This window comes from Spinacia oleracea, chromosome 3 (assembly GCF_020520425.1).
Source record: "Spinacia oleracea cultivar Varoflay chromosome 3, BTI_SOV_V1, whole genome shotgun sequence".
Taxonomy (NCBI): Eukaryota; Viridiplantae; Streptophyta; class Magnoliopsida; order Caryophyllales; family Amaranthaceae; genus Spinacia; species Spinacia oleracea.
Genome location: NC_079489.1, coordinates 125,710,324 through 125,725,143, shown reverse-complemented (window position 1 = coordinate 125,725,143; position 14,820 = coordinate 125,710,324).

The window sequence follows — 14,820 nt, the reverse complement described above, 5'->3', positions numbered from 1 at the left end:
CATCCGAGTAGGAAATCATGATTGACATGTCTGGGGCGGGGCGAAGCCATAGACCGTAGTCTGCAGTACCCTGCAAGTACCTGTATATACGCTTAACCACCAACAAGTTAGATGTGCGGGGTGCATGCATAAATTGGGAAACTAAATGCACATCATATGTAATATCAAGTCTTGTCATAGTCAAGTACTGTAAAGCCCCAACCATACTGCAATACTCAGTAGGATCGGATAATAAATCACCATCGTTAACAGAAAGGGTGGTACGAATTTGAAGAGGAGTACGCACAGGTTTAGCAGTGTGCAAATGGAATTTTAGAAGTAAATCATGGACATACTTTTTCTGACACAAAAATAAACCTTTGGAAGTACGTATCGCCTGCACTCCTAGGAAGTAGTGCAGATCACCTAGATCTTTCATAGCAAACTCGATAGACAAAAGAGATATAAATTTGGTGATCAAAGGAGCCGAGTTTCCCGTGACAATGATATCATCGACATAAAGAAGAAGATAAACAATGAATTTGTCACGACGAAAAATGAACATAGAATTATCTGATTGACAACAAAAGAAGCCATGTAGTAACAAAAAACTGCTGAAGGGAAGATACCAAGCTCTAGGAGCCTGTTTCAAACCATAGATTGCTTTCCTAAGACGACAAATATGGTTAGGAAAATCAGGATGAATAAAACCTGCAGGTTGTTTCATGTATACCTCCTCAATTAAATCACCATGTAAGAATGCATTTTTAACATCTAATTGACGAATGACCCAATTTGAGGAAAGAGCTAAAGACAAAACCAACCGAATAGTGGTTGATTTAACAACAGGGCTAAAAGTCTCAGAATAATCTGTTGTCCGAACCCACGAGCAACCCACGAGCCTTAGGCCTAATCACATAACCATCTTCGTCGGTTTTTATCGTATAAATCCATTTTGTACTAACCAAGTTCTTTGACGCATTAAATGGTACTAAATCCCAAGTTTTGTTGACAAGCATTGCATTAATCTCTTCCGCCATAGCTTCACGCCATTTCGGAATTTTATTAGCTTTTGAAAAACAAGTTGGTGCTTTTTCTTTTTCAACTGCATTGAGATTTAAGGAAAAGGCTAGGGATACACTTGGTGTGCAAAGGTATCTTGCACACCACCAATTAAATGATGCCAACTCACAAATTCCACTAAAAAAAGAGAGGGAAAAAATTTCAGAAAGGAAGATTATGGGCGGCAAAATATTTCAGCCATTTGCGCCATTCGCATATGTTAGGCGGGATGAAGTTGCGCCATACTATCCACTTTCATTTTCCCGCCAAACATTTACTGATCTTTTTTCCATTCTTCACCTCTTATTTTCATTCATTCTTCACCGCCAAACATTTCATTTCTTCACCTCTTATTTTCATTCTTTCTTTTTTCTGGTTTCCATTTCTAAAGTAATTGAACATTCATATTTTTCAGTTCGTGATATTGGTTACATGTTGTTCAGTTCGGGATCATTTCAACTATTGAGCATTCATATTTTATTTACATAAACCTCCCTTTATGATGCATATAAGGTGTTTGATAAAATGCGTAATTGAATTAATAAATTTAATCTACCTTTTATAAATTAGTTTCAGTTGCAAAAGTTAGTTATATTGATGGTTGGAAGAAGGTGTAGAAGAAAACTAGCTATACTGATGGTTTGTGCTTGAACGGAAGCCAAAGTTGGACCCTTTAGCGAAGGTTGATGAAGATGGCAATGGCTTTTCAGAACTGACAATGGTCGTTTATTGCAATATGCAATTTGATTATGTATTGTTTATTATGATTCCGTAAATACTAAAAAGAAACCATAAACAATAATAACATAAAACAACAGTTGCCCAAAGAAAAAAAAAATCCACGTATAAAGGATCGAACGCAGGTCTAGAGGCAGTGTACAGATGATTATATAAATTTCGTTGTAACCAGTTTGGCAAGGGATATCAGCACATCCATTTGTGCTAGAAAATATATAATATTTTTTAGATTTTGAGAATATAGATAAGGTTTTATATGCAGCGAATGTTTCGATTTCATAATAACTGAAATGATCCCACAATATTAAAATATATATAAAATTTATTTTTCACTAAAAAAACATACGGAGTACTTCCTAGTAAAAATATAATAAAAAAATACTTTTTCTGCCAATAACCCTTTATTGAATTAGGATCTAATACTGTATTATTATCTACGATTAAAAATGATGATTTAACCTTTAAAGAAATCTTATTCGGAATTCTCAAACTCCGTAAAATTATATTAAAAACTTTCCTTTGGAAAGACATATTTGTTGATACCCTCTTGCTAAAAGGTTCACTACTACACTGCTATAACATCTACTCGATCTAACTGCGAGAACCTGTGCTTGATTCTTGACTAGAGCAAAAAATAACCAAATTTTTAATTGTCAAAAACCAATATATGGGATCATTTTAGTCAATAAAACATCAAACTTAATATTGAATGTTTTTTTCACCTTTAACTATGATTTTTTGGTAAATGGTTATCTTTATGGGGACTATTTGATAATTAATTTACCTCATTATCAAAAAGAGTTTGTTGTTAAAAATATAATTTATTTTTCCTTAATTATATATATACTACATATTTTTATGATTACACAAAGGCTTACAATAAAACTTAACGATCCCAACAAATGTTTACCGATCTCCAAATGAAATTTTTATTACCGTATATCTAAACCTGTAAAATAGTACGGTATCCAAAAATAATAACTCCGTACGTTGTAAATGAATTATTTAGATCAAACTTCGAACAATTAGCCTTTAATTACTAAGTTTGGCTAAAATTATTTACCATGAAAATTAAGTTTCTACGACACTATTAGTGAGCTCTTGCGACGCTTTTAGTGTACTCCAAAAGGTACGGTAGTGGAAAACGTGAATTAGATATATGGCGGCGCTTAAAAGCGTAATAAGTCTGTAGCGATGCTAATCATAAGTTTTACCTACGCAAAAGAATAGCGTCGTAATAGGGGGTAGCGGCACAGGCAAAGAGAGCGTTTTGAAAGCGTCGGTAAAAGCACTTGCGGCGATTTTATGCGTCGTAATAGACATTTATAAAGCGTCACTAGAAGCATTTTCCGTACTTGTGAGCTAGATTTAAATAACTAACTAAGTTTGACTACGTTTACACGAGATCATTTAACTTTTGAAGAAATTAAATTTAAATAAAACCAAACTCAAGTAAAACAGATACGTAATTTCTAACATTTTCATAAACATCTAAATTGTTTGTTTCTTGTTAAAACGCAAAATGACGACCCACCACCAAAATTGGAAAACACAATGTGTTATAACTTTATCTATGATGAAAAGGATCATTTCACCTTTAAAAAAATCACATTCAGAATTTTCAACCTCGGTAAAATTAGACAAAAATATGTTTGTTTACAATGACTTACGTGCTGATACCCCTTGCTACAATTGTCACTACTCTACTGATATAACATATACTCTAACTGTGTGTGCCAGTGTTCGGTTCTTGTCAAGAGCAAATAAACAAATTTTTAATTGTGACAAACCATTTTTATGGGATCATTTTGGTCATGAAAAGATCAAATTGTTGATGTTTTTCTTCACCTTTAACTATGATTTTTTAAGTTTAAAGATAAGAGTATCAGTACATGCATTTTCTTTCGTTATCCATCGACGAATCATATGATTACATGCATTTTTTTTCAAGACATAACAAAAAGTTTTCTGATGAAGCTACACATGATAATTAAACTCAAAGTCTAAACTTCATTGTTTACAACAAATATATTTTTTTGAAAAATCATTATATTATTCATAATATCTAAAGCTTAAACTACATCTAAGAGTTTCTGATATGCAAAAGATTGTTCGTTTCACGCATCTGTCATTACAGTCCACATCATATATTGTCGAAATAGCATATCGTTACGGCTATATAACTGGATGAAAAGATAAACAAAATTGGATAAAATTTATGAATAAACTCACAAATGATCCCATAAAAAGATTCAATACATAAAGAAAGGAAGTATTGTTTATTATGATTCCGTAAATAGTAAAAAGAAACCATAAAACAATAATAACATAAAACAACAATTGCCCAAAGGAAAAAAAAAGATCCACATATAAAGGATCGAACGCAGGTCTAGGGGCAGTGTGAAGATGATCATATAAACTTCGTTTTAACCAGTTTGGCAAGGGGTATCAGCACATCCATTTGTGCTAGAAAATATATAATATATTTGACATTTTGAGAATATAGATAAGGTTTTATAAGTAGCGAATGTTTAGATTTCATAATACATATAATGATCCCACGTATTAAAATACATACTTATAAAATTTAATTTTCATTTAAAAAACACACGGAGTACTTACTAGTAAAAATATAATAAAAAAGCTTTTTTTTGCCAATAACCCCTTATTGAATTAGGACCGAATATTGTATTATAATCTACGATTAAAAAGGATGATTTCACCTTTAAAGAAATCTTATTCGGAATTCTCAAACTCCGTAAAATTATATTAAAAAGTTTCGTTTGAAATGACATAAGTGCTGATCCCTCTTGCTAAGGGGGTCACTACTACACTGCTATAACATCTACTCGATCTAACTGCGAGAACCCGTGCTTGATTCTTGACTAGAGAAAAAATAACCAAAAATTTAAATGTGACATACCAAATTATGAGATCATTTTAGTAAATAAAACATCAAACTTAATATTGAATATTTTTTTCACTTTAACTATGATTTTTTGGTAAATCGTTATCTTTATGGGGACTATCTCATAATTAATTTACCTCACTATCAAAAAAGAGTTGGTTGTTAAAAATATAATTTATTTTTTAAAAATTATATACTACATATTTTTTTGATTACACAAAGGCTTACAATAAAACTTAATGATACCAGAAAATGTTTACCAATCTCCAAATGAAATTTTTATTACCGTATGTCTAAACCTGTAAAATAGTAACGTTATCCAAAAATATAACTCCGTACGTTGTACATGAACTGTTTAGATCAAACTTCAAAGAGTTAGCCTTTAATTACTAAGTTTGGCTAAGATTACACAAGATTATATAACTTTTGAAGAAATTAAATTTAAATAAAAATAAACTCAAGTAAAATAGATGTGTAACTCCTAACATTTTCAAAAACATCTACTGAGTAAGTTGTTTACTTCTTGTTATAATACAAAATTATGACCCACCACCAAGATTAGGAAAAATAGCTAGAACACATGAATGTGTTATAATATTATCTACGATTATAAAGGATCGTTTCATTTTTATATAAATCATATTTAGAATTCTCAAACTCGGTAAAATTAGATTAAAAGATTTATGTTTGCAATGACTTACGTGCTTATACCCCTTGCTACAATGGTCACTACTAAGCTGTTACAACATCTACTCTAACTGCGCAAACCTGTGTTCGATTCTTCTCAAGAGGATAAGTAACCAAATTTTTAATTGCGGATCAAAACCATTTTACGGGATCATTTTAGTCATGAAAAGATCAAAATATTAGATAATTTTTTGGTTATTCGTTTCCTTTATGGGGAATGCACTCATTGCTTTTATGGGGAATTAAAGATAATTAATTGCTGATTGTGTTGGGAACTTAAAACAAATTTGAAATTCAAAATTAAATTTCAAAACACATTTCAAATTTCAGTTTGAAATTTTCAAAAGAGATAGAATCTTTTAAAGTTGAGGTGGCATATTATGAGTGGTGGTGTGCAAGATGCTCTTGCACACCTTGTGTACTTCTATCATCATCCGAGATTTAATATAGATTTTGGTTTAAAAATTTCATCTTTGGCACGTGTTCGTATTTTGTGAACATTGCTCATAAATGGAACCGTAAAAATACCAGTCAAAGGAGTTGTAGTCCCGGGTGAGGCATGGACCGGAGACACGGTTGATAAGGAATGGGTATAGGTGTTGGGGTCATTTAATGATTGGGTGGGGTTGGACAAGGAGACAACATCATTAATGTGATGTTGGTATGTTAGTGGAGTTACGTGATTTTGGTGTATATGAGCTTGGGACTCATCATCATCACGTGGGCCTGCTGTGAATTTGTTGGCTTCTTGGTGTGGGTGGGCCGGCTGTAATAATTAATGGCTGCATACCTATCCACCTATCTCTACATGTATAGGAGCCCAAACGACATCACATCATATACACATACTCATGTTTCTCTCACCTCTAACCTCTTAACATTTTCTCTCTCATCAAACCTCCTTTTCTCTCTCCATTTTTAGTGCCCATGGCGAATCACCGGCGACACCACCACCACCTCCATCGTAATATCACCAACAACTCATCGGCGTCGCCACCACCACCTCCATCACAATATCACCAACAACAATCGATTTTCTCGGCGATTTCTCCCAGCGATTACCTCCATCGCCGGCGTTTTGTTCATCTACTTCTTCGTCCTCTAATTTCTCGCCTCCTTCACCATGGCCTCAACCAGCAATCTACGTAAGAGGAGAGAGAAAGAACAGAAGCCGCCATGCCTAGTGTTAGCGTTGGTAGGGACCGAATTTTCGACGCTCTAAGCAAAACCTATGGTAAACTTGCGACATTTTCTCTTTAATACTGTCAATATTATAAATATCAATTGATTTTATTACCAGCGATTCCAACTCGATCTGGACTACGTTTCATATGCCAAATTTCTTTTTCTTCTTTAGTTCATGGTCAAGGCTTCGAGGATTAGGGAATAATTTTAGCCGAAGGTGCTGTCAATTTTTGCAATTTTTTTGTAAAATATATAAAAGAAATTGATGATTAGAATATTGTTGAGTAATATATTAATTCAGATAGAGATGCACTGTTTAGGAATTAGGAGTTACTAATCTCCATGATTTGATGATTAGGTGCAGACAGGCCAAACATGGATCAAAAAGTTGTTCTAATATCTAATGGGAAGAATATAGTCAATCAGAATAAGGATAGGCGATTATTGTTTGATTTTGTGAAAAAGTGCCTAACCACCTACGGTTTACATGACACTTTTGTGCGATGTTCAGTTTTTTAACTCTCGTGTTCAACTTATAAAGAACCGTGTTCAAGTAAATTTAACTTATAAAACTATGATATTTCAACACTTTGGTGTGATGTTCAATTTCTCAAAGTCTTATGCTCAATTTATACAAAATCATGTTCAACTAATTAAATTTAACTTATAACTAATATATGTTCAATAATTTTGAGTGATGTTCAGTTTTTCAAGTCTCATGCTCAACTTATAAAGAATTACGTACAATTAAATTTAACCTATAAAACTATGATATCTTCAACACGTTGTATGATGTTCAGTTTCTCAAGTCTTATGTTCAACTTTATATAGATTCATGTTCAACTAAAAGGCAAGCAGCAACAATAATAAGCAGATGTTCATTATTTTTTACTAAAAGATCAGACGTGGCGTTGTCTAAATATTATCATGTTCAGTTTATAATTCATCATGTTCCACATATAAAAGATGATGTTCACAAATAAGAACACTTTTAGTGACGTTCAATTTCTCAAATCTCATGTTCAACTTATAAAGAATCATGTTCAACTAAATTAAACTTATAAAACTATGATTTGTTCATAAATAAGAACATTTTTGTGTGATGTTCAGTTTCTCAAGTCGTATGTTCAAATTATAAAACTATGATATGTACAATACTTTTGTGTGATATTCAGTTTCTCAAGTCTTATGCTCAACTTATACAAAATCACGTTTAACTAAATTTAACTTATTAAACTAATATATGTTCAATACTTTTCTGTGTTGTTCGGTTTCTCAAGTCTTATGTTCAACTTATACAAAATCATGTTCAACTAAATTTAACTTATAAAACTAATATATGTTCAATACCTTTGTGTGATGTTCAGTTTTTAAAGTCTTATGTTCAACTTATATAAAATCATGTTCAACTAAATTCAACTTATTAAAACTAATATATGTTCAATAATTTTGTGTGATGTTCAATTTCTTAAGTCTCATGTTTATAAATGAGGATATATATATATATATATATATATATATATATATATATATATATATATATATATATATATATATATATATATATATATATATATATATATATATATATATATATATATATATATATATATATATATATATATATGTTCGATTTTTGGGTTTGTAAATTTAAATTTTTGTTAAAATATTTAATACTCGATTCTGGAGTAAGTGTGTTTAAATCAATAATAGGTGATTTTTTTTAGTTTCTAAAAAAATCACCTATTGTTCTTGGTTGTGTTCGATTTTTAAAACTCAATGTTCAGTTTTAGAAATTTAATGTTCATACTATGTTTGATATATTGTCAAGTTCATTTTTAATTAAAAAATGTTCAATGTTCAATTTCAGAATTTAACATGGAGGAAAAAAGACAGAGTCGAAGAAGAAGTGGAGGAGAAGTTGGTGAACTCAATTCGTTTATAATTGGTGGTAGAAAATTTATCGACGAGGAGGGGCAAATAAGAACTATTAAGATGGAGAAAAGTTACAGAAGAGAGAGAAAGAATATAGAAGAAAGAGGAACATAGAAGAAGAAAAAGATTCATCAATATTCCTATTTTTTTATTTTTTTATTTTTTTATTTTCGAATCTACTAAAATGTAACTTAGTGATTAAACTTGTGCGGACGTATTAGAGTTCTTGATATAATTAATATTATTTAATTATCCTAAATTATTATTTTTCAAAAGAGAAATATGAAGAAGGATATTTTTTCATGTTCATTTTTTTTATCATCGTGTTCAATTTTAGCTGCTTCACCTAGCTCATATGCACCCATCTCTGCATGCATAGGTATGCAGCCAAAAATTTGGGGGCCGACTGCAAGGGAGGGGGTGGATTGATGTTGTCCCGCTGGGCCAACTGTATTGGGCCTGGGAGTTGTTGGCTTGGCAGACTAATGGAGCAAGGCAGGTGGGCTGCGGTGTGCCTGTGGCTGGGCTTGTCTCGCCACAGGTATGCTGCGGAAAGCTAGGAGGAACAAGGCCAGTCAGAGTATGTAACGCCCCGACCTCTAATTCAATAATTTAAAGCATAATTAGCAGCGGAATTAACCTAATTGGTCGGGACATTACCTGCCGTAACTTCCTTTTCGGAAATTACAAGGCAGACATCAATCATAAGCCTTTAAATGCTCCAAAATATATAATAATCCTTTATATTACCAAAATGAAAGTACATAACTTACTAAAAGTCTTTAATTAAAACTTATTAAACTATTAGAACCGTAAACATAAACTAGGTGGATAATATTAATGTGAAACTCCTCGCCACTACTCGTGTCCATCATTCCCCGCAGTACCTAAAATGGAAAACAAAACGGTGAGCCGAAGACTCAGTAACGAACTATTCTAGCAGCGTAAATTCATTTCAATTCATTTTATTTAATAACACAGGGAGAATAGAATAAGTAAAACATTTAATAAAACATCATATTCACTTCATTCATAAACTTTGCAATTTAACATGCTAGTTGTCGGCAAGTACGAACCGTGAAGGAATTCTCCACTGGGCCTGGGCCCTGAGCCTGGGCTCATCATCGTAACATGGGCCTGGGCCCTGAGCCTGGACTCATAAACCATGGGAGCCTGGGCTCGTAATCCATGGGTGGACAGGTGTCCGTGGTGCATGCATGACCGATAGATAGGAAGATGGTAGTTTATATACCGCCAGACAAACCAGGTCTTTCACTTTCATTTATCATGTTTTGTATAATTTTACCAAGCCTTGGCTTGTATTTCAGTTCGAAATAACATAACTCATTTAGCTCATAAAACATCATTTTGATCCTGGGATCAATAAACATATTATTTCTTTCAAAGCATTGCATAAACATAATTTTATGAGAAAACTCAATCAAATCATATTATAATAAACAATTCAAACAAATCATATTTCATCCCACAATCCATAAAACACATCAAAACATTTAATTCATAAATTCAATCATAACGTCATAATTTCATAAATCATATTTATAAGGGGATTGCGGGTACTAGCAATAGCCGTTACCTCACTTCCGCGATTTGCTAAGGGTTTTCGTTGGTTCGTTCGTCCTGAGCTCCGAGTCCAATTTCTTAAAAATATTAAATAATTGAATTAGTACCAAATTGATAAATAATTTAACTTAATAATTTCGAAACTTTATAATTAACCAATTCTCTAATAATAATGTTAAAAATAATATATAATTTCATAGTTTTAATGAAAATATAATTAAACGCCAATTTTAGTGAAGAATATATAATTAATTGAAATTTCAATCGAAATATATATATATATATATATTCCTTAGTTAATTTGCACGAAAATCTTATTTAGATTTTGTCCTTGATAAATCCATTTAGTAACTAATTTTAGTTAAATCGATAATATATTTTAAAATCAATAGTTTATAAAATCATAGATAAATTTTATAATAAAGAGTTTTAATAAAATATACTCTTGAAATTTAATGAAACTAATATTAATCTAATTTTCAATCGAAATATATATATATATATATATATATATATATATATATATATATATATATATATATATATATATATATATATATATATATATATATATATATATATATATATATATGTATATATATTTATTTTATAAATTGTTTGTCATGAATATTATTTAAATTCCATTTTTTTTGTTAAATAAAACTAGTAATTTCCTTTATTAAAATCGATAATTAAACCTGAAAAATAATAAATAATTTTATTAGTAAATAAATTAAAGCATGAAACTAATAAATTAGGAAAATCTGAAATCATAAGTTGGTTTCTTACCCAAGGCCCAAATTAATTTGGCCCAATTGATTTTGTGGGTTTGAGGGAGGATAAGAATCAGGTTTCACAAAGAAACTGATTCCCCCTTTTTTTTTGAATAGCACGAACAGGGGCAAGGGGATGGGATGAAACAGGGGAGGCGGAGCAAGGAGGACACGAGGAGGAAGGAGGAAAGGAGGCGGCTGGGCGACGCGGTCTGACGCGACGGTGATGGTGGGCGGTGGTTCGCGGCGGAGCAGTTAAGGGGATGGGGGTGGTGATTTGCGAAACAGGGGAGGGGGAAGGGAGCGAACGAGGAGGAGGAGAAAGAGGAGGGAGGTGGCTGGGTGGCTCGGTGGTTTGGCGCGGTTGCTAGTGGTTATCGGAGGGATAAGGTGGTGGTTCGAATTAAGGAAGAACAAGGGGATGATTTTTTTCTCAGTTTGTGAATTGATTTTTGGTAATGAAATTGATCAGAAATTGAAAGAAATTTGTAAGTTTTGTGAAGGATTCTAGAAGAGGAAGGCCTTGGGGCTCAAGAAAATGTATGGGGACTGATTTGAGGGAAGGTGGGATATGCGTGGGGAGCAAGGCAGTAAAGCAAAAATGGATTTTTTTTTTTTTTTTTTAATTAAATTCACAATATTTGGCAAAAATTCAGAATTTGTAATAAAATGTTTAATTAAAATAATTCCTTAAAAATAAATAAATTATCGTTAACGAAAATAAATAATTTCAGTTTATAAATTTGTCGTTTAAAATAATTCGTAAAAACGATTAAAATAACGAAATTCGATTATTCGTAATTTAATTAAAAACGAAATTAAGTTGATAAATATTTTTAATTTTAATAAATCGAGTTTAAAATTTCGGGGTATTACATCCTTACCCCCTTAGAAAGAGTTTCGTCCTCGAAACTGGAGCTCAGTCGAACTAGCCATTCATAGAAATCATACAATTCATACTTATTCGTTCTATTCGTTAGACAAACATGGCGGAATAACATTATAACATAATCATTCAAAAAGCATATTAGAATTCATACATCTTATCGTTTCTAAACGAATAACTGGGGATATTTCGCTCTCATTTGCGCTTCGACTTCCCATGTAGCTTCAGATGTCAAGTGATTGGCCCACAAGACTTTAACCATTGGAATTACTTTGCTTCTAAGTCGTTTCTCTCTTCGTTCTAGAATTTCAATTGGTTTCTCCTCGTAAGTCAAATCGTTTCGTAATAACAAGGGTTCGTGCGTAATCACATGGCTAGGATCAGGAACATATTTTCTTAACATCGACACGTGGAACACATTATGCACTTTTTCCAAATCGGTTGGTAAAGCTAGTCGATATGCTACTGCACCTACTCTTTCTAATATCTCATATGGCCCGATGTATCTTGGACTCAACTTCCCTGTTTGACCAAATCTCATTATTCCTTTTGTTGGCGAAATTTTGAAGAACACGTGATCTCCAACCTCAAACTCTAGAGGTCTTCTTCGTTGGTCTGCATAACTCTTTTGCCTACTTTGCGCTGCCATAATTCTTGATTGGATTAAATGAATCTTGTCAGTAGTTTCTTGAATCAATTCTGGTCCTATAACACGTGCTTCATCGATATCACTCCAACATAATGGTGTACGACATTTCCTTCCATAAAGTGCTTCGTAAGGTGCCATACCAATAGTGGCCTGATAACTGTTGTTGTACGAAAATTCAACCATAGGTAGAAAATTCTCCCAGGTTCCTTGAAAATCCAAAATACATGCTCTCAACATATCCTCGACAATTTGATTGGTACGTTCTGTTTGCCCATCAGTCGTTGGGTGAAATGCGGTACTGAAGTTAAGTTTCGTCCCAAGAGCTTTCTGCAATTCTCTCCAATAGGTTGATTGATACCTCGTATCACGATCAGAAACGATAGAACTAGGCACTCCATGAAATCGCACAATAGTGTTCACATATAGTTCAGCAAGTTGATCTAAACTCGAATTACTCTTCATTGCTAAGAAATGCGCTGACTTTGTTAATCGATCAACAATGACCCAAATAGCATTCATTCCCTTGGTTGATCTTGGTAATCCTATGATAAAATCCATTGAAACTGAATCCCATTTCCATTCCGGCACATCCAGAGGTTGCAACAAACCTGCTGGTCTTTGATGCTCGATCTTGATTCTCTGACATGTCAAACATTTAGCCACATATTCTGCCACTTCTTGCTTCATGTTGCTCCACCAATACACTTGCCTTAAATCCTTATACATCTTATTTCCTCCAGGGTGAATCGAGTATGGTGAACTATGAGCTTCTTCTAAGATTCTCTTTTTCAACTTCTCATCATTAGGCACACATAATCTTCCCTGAAACCTCAACGTGCCATCTTCTTGAATGACAAAACCAGGTGACTTCCCGTTTTCCACTTCACTCCTTATTCTTTCTAATTGCAAGTCCTTACATTGCGCTTCCTTAATCTCATCAATCAAAGTTGGCTTCATTACCAACACATTCAAGCAAGCATTTCCTTTGATAAACTCAATTTCCATCTTTTGTAGATCATCTCGGTTGACTCGGGAAAAAGTTAGGATAGAATTTAGGTGAGACTTCCGACTTAATGCATCAGCAACAACGTTAGCCTTTCCGGGATGGTATTGAATATCAAGGTCATAATCTTTAAGAAGTTCTAACCACCTACGTTGCCTCATATTGAGTTCTTTTTGGGTGAAAATATACTTAAGACTTTTATGGTCGGTGAAAATTTGACACGAAACTCCATACAAATAATGTCTCCAAATCTTAAGGGCGAAAACAACAGCTGCAAGTTCAAGGTCATGGGTAGGGTAGTTTTGTTCATGGACTTTGAGTTGGCGTGAAGCATAAGCTATAACTTTTCCGTTTTGCATCAAGACACATCCTAACCCATTCTTGGAAGCATCACTATAGATTACAAATCCGTCGGTTCCAGATGGAAGGGTAAGAATAGGGGCAGTGGTGAGACGTTTCTTAAGTTCTTGAAATGCACATTCACAATCATCATTCCACACAAATTTGGTATTCTTTCTAACTAATCGGGTTATGGGCAAGGCAACCTTAGAAAAATCTTGAACGAATCTTCGATAGTATCCAGCTAAACCCATAAAACTCCGTACTTCTGGTACATTAGTTGGTCTAGACCATTCCACAATTGCTTTTATTTTCTCAGGATCAACAGATACACCTTTCTCAGAGATAATATGTCCCAAAAATGATATTTCTTTAAGCCAGAATTCACATTTCGACAACTTAGCATATAACTGGTTTTCGATCAACATATCTAACACTTTTCTCAGATGCTCCTCGTGTTCCTCATTACTCTTAGAATATATCAAAATATCATCAATGAAAACAACTACAAACTTATCAAGGTATGGTTTAAAAATACGGTTCATCAAATCCATAAATACAGCTGGCGCATTGGTTAATCCAAAAGGCATCACAACAAACTCATAGTGACCATATCTAGTTCTAAAGGCTGTCTTTGGAATATCCTCGTGTTTAATTCGAAGTTGATGGTAACCTGACCTTAAATCAATCTTAGAAAACACTTTTGCACCTCGAAGTTGGTCAAACAAATCATCAATACGGGGTAAGGGATACTTATTCTTAATAGTAATCTTGTTTAACTCTCGATAATCTATGCATAGCCTCATAGTTCCGTCCTTTTTCTTCACAAACAAGACAGGGGCTCCCCAAGGTGAAACACTAGGTCGAATATATCCTTTTTCAAGTAACTCATCTAATTGTTTCTTTAATTCTTGTAACTCAGCTGGTGCCATTCTATATGGTGCCTTAGAAATAGGGGTGGATCCCGGAATTAATTCAATGCTGAAATCTAATTCTCTTGGTGGGGGCATACTAGGTATTTCTACTGGAAAAACATGTGGGTACTCACAAACAACAGGTATGTCGGTAATGGAAGGTCCAGAGGTATTTAAG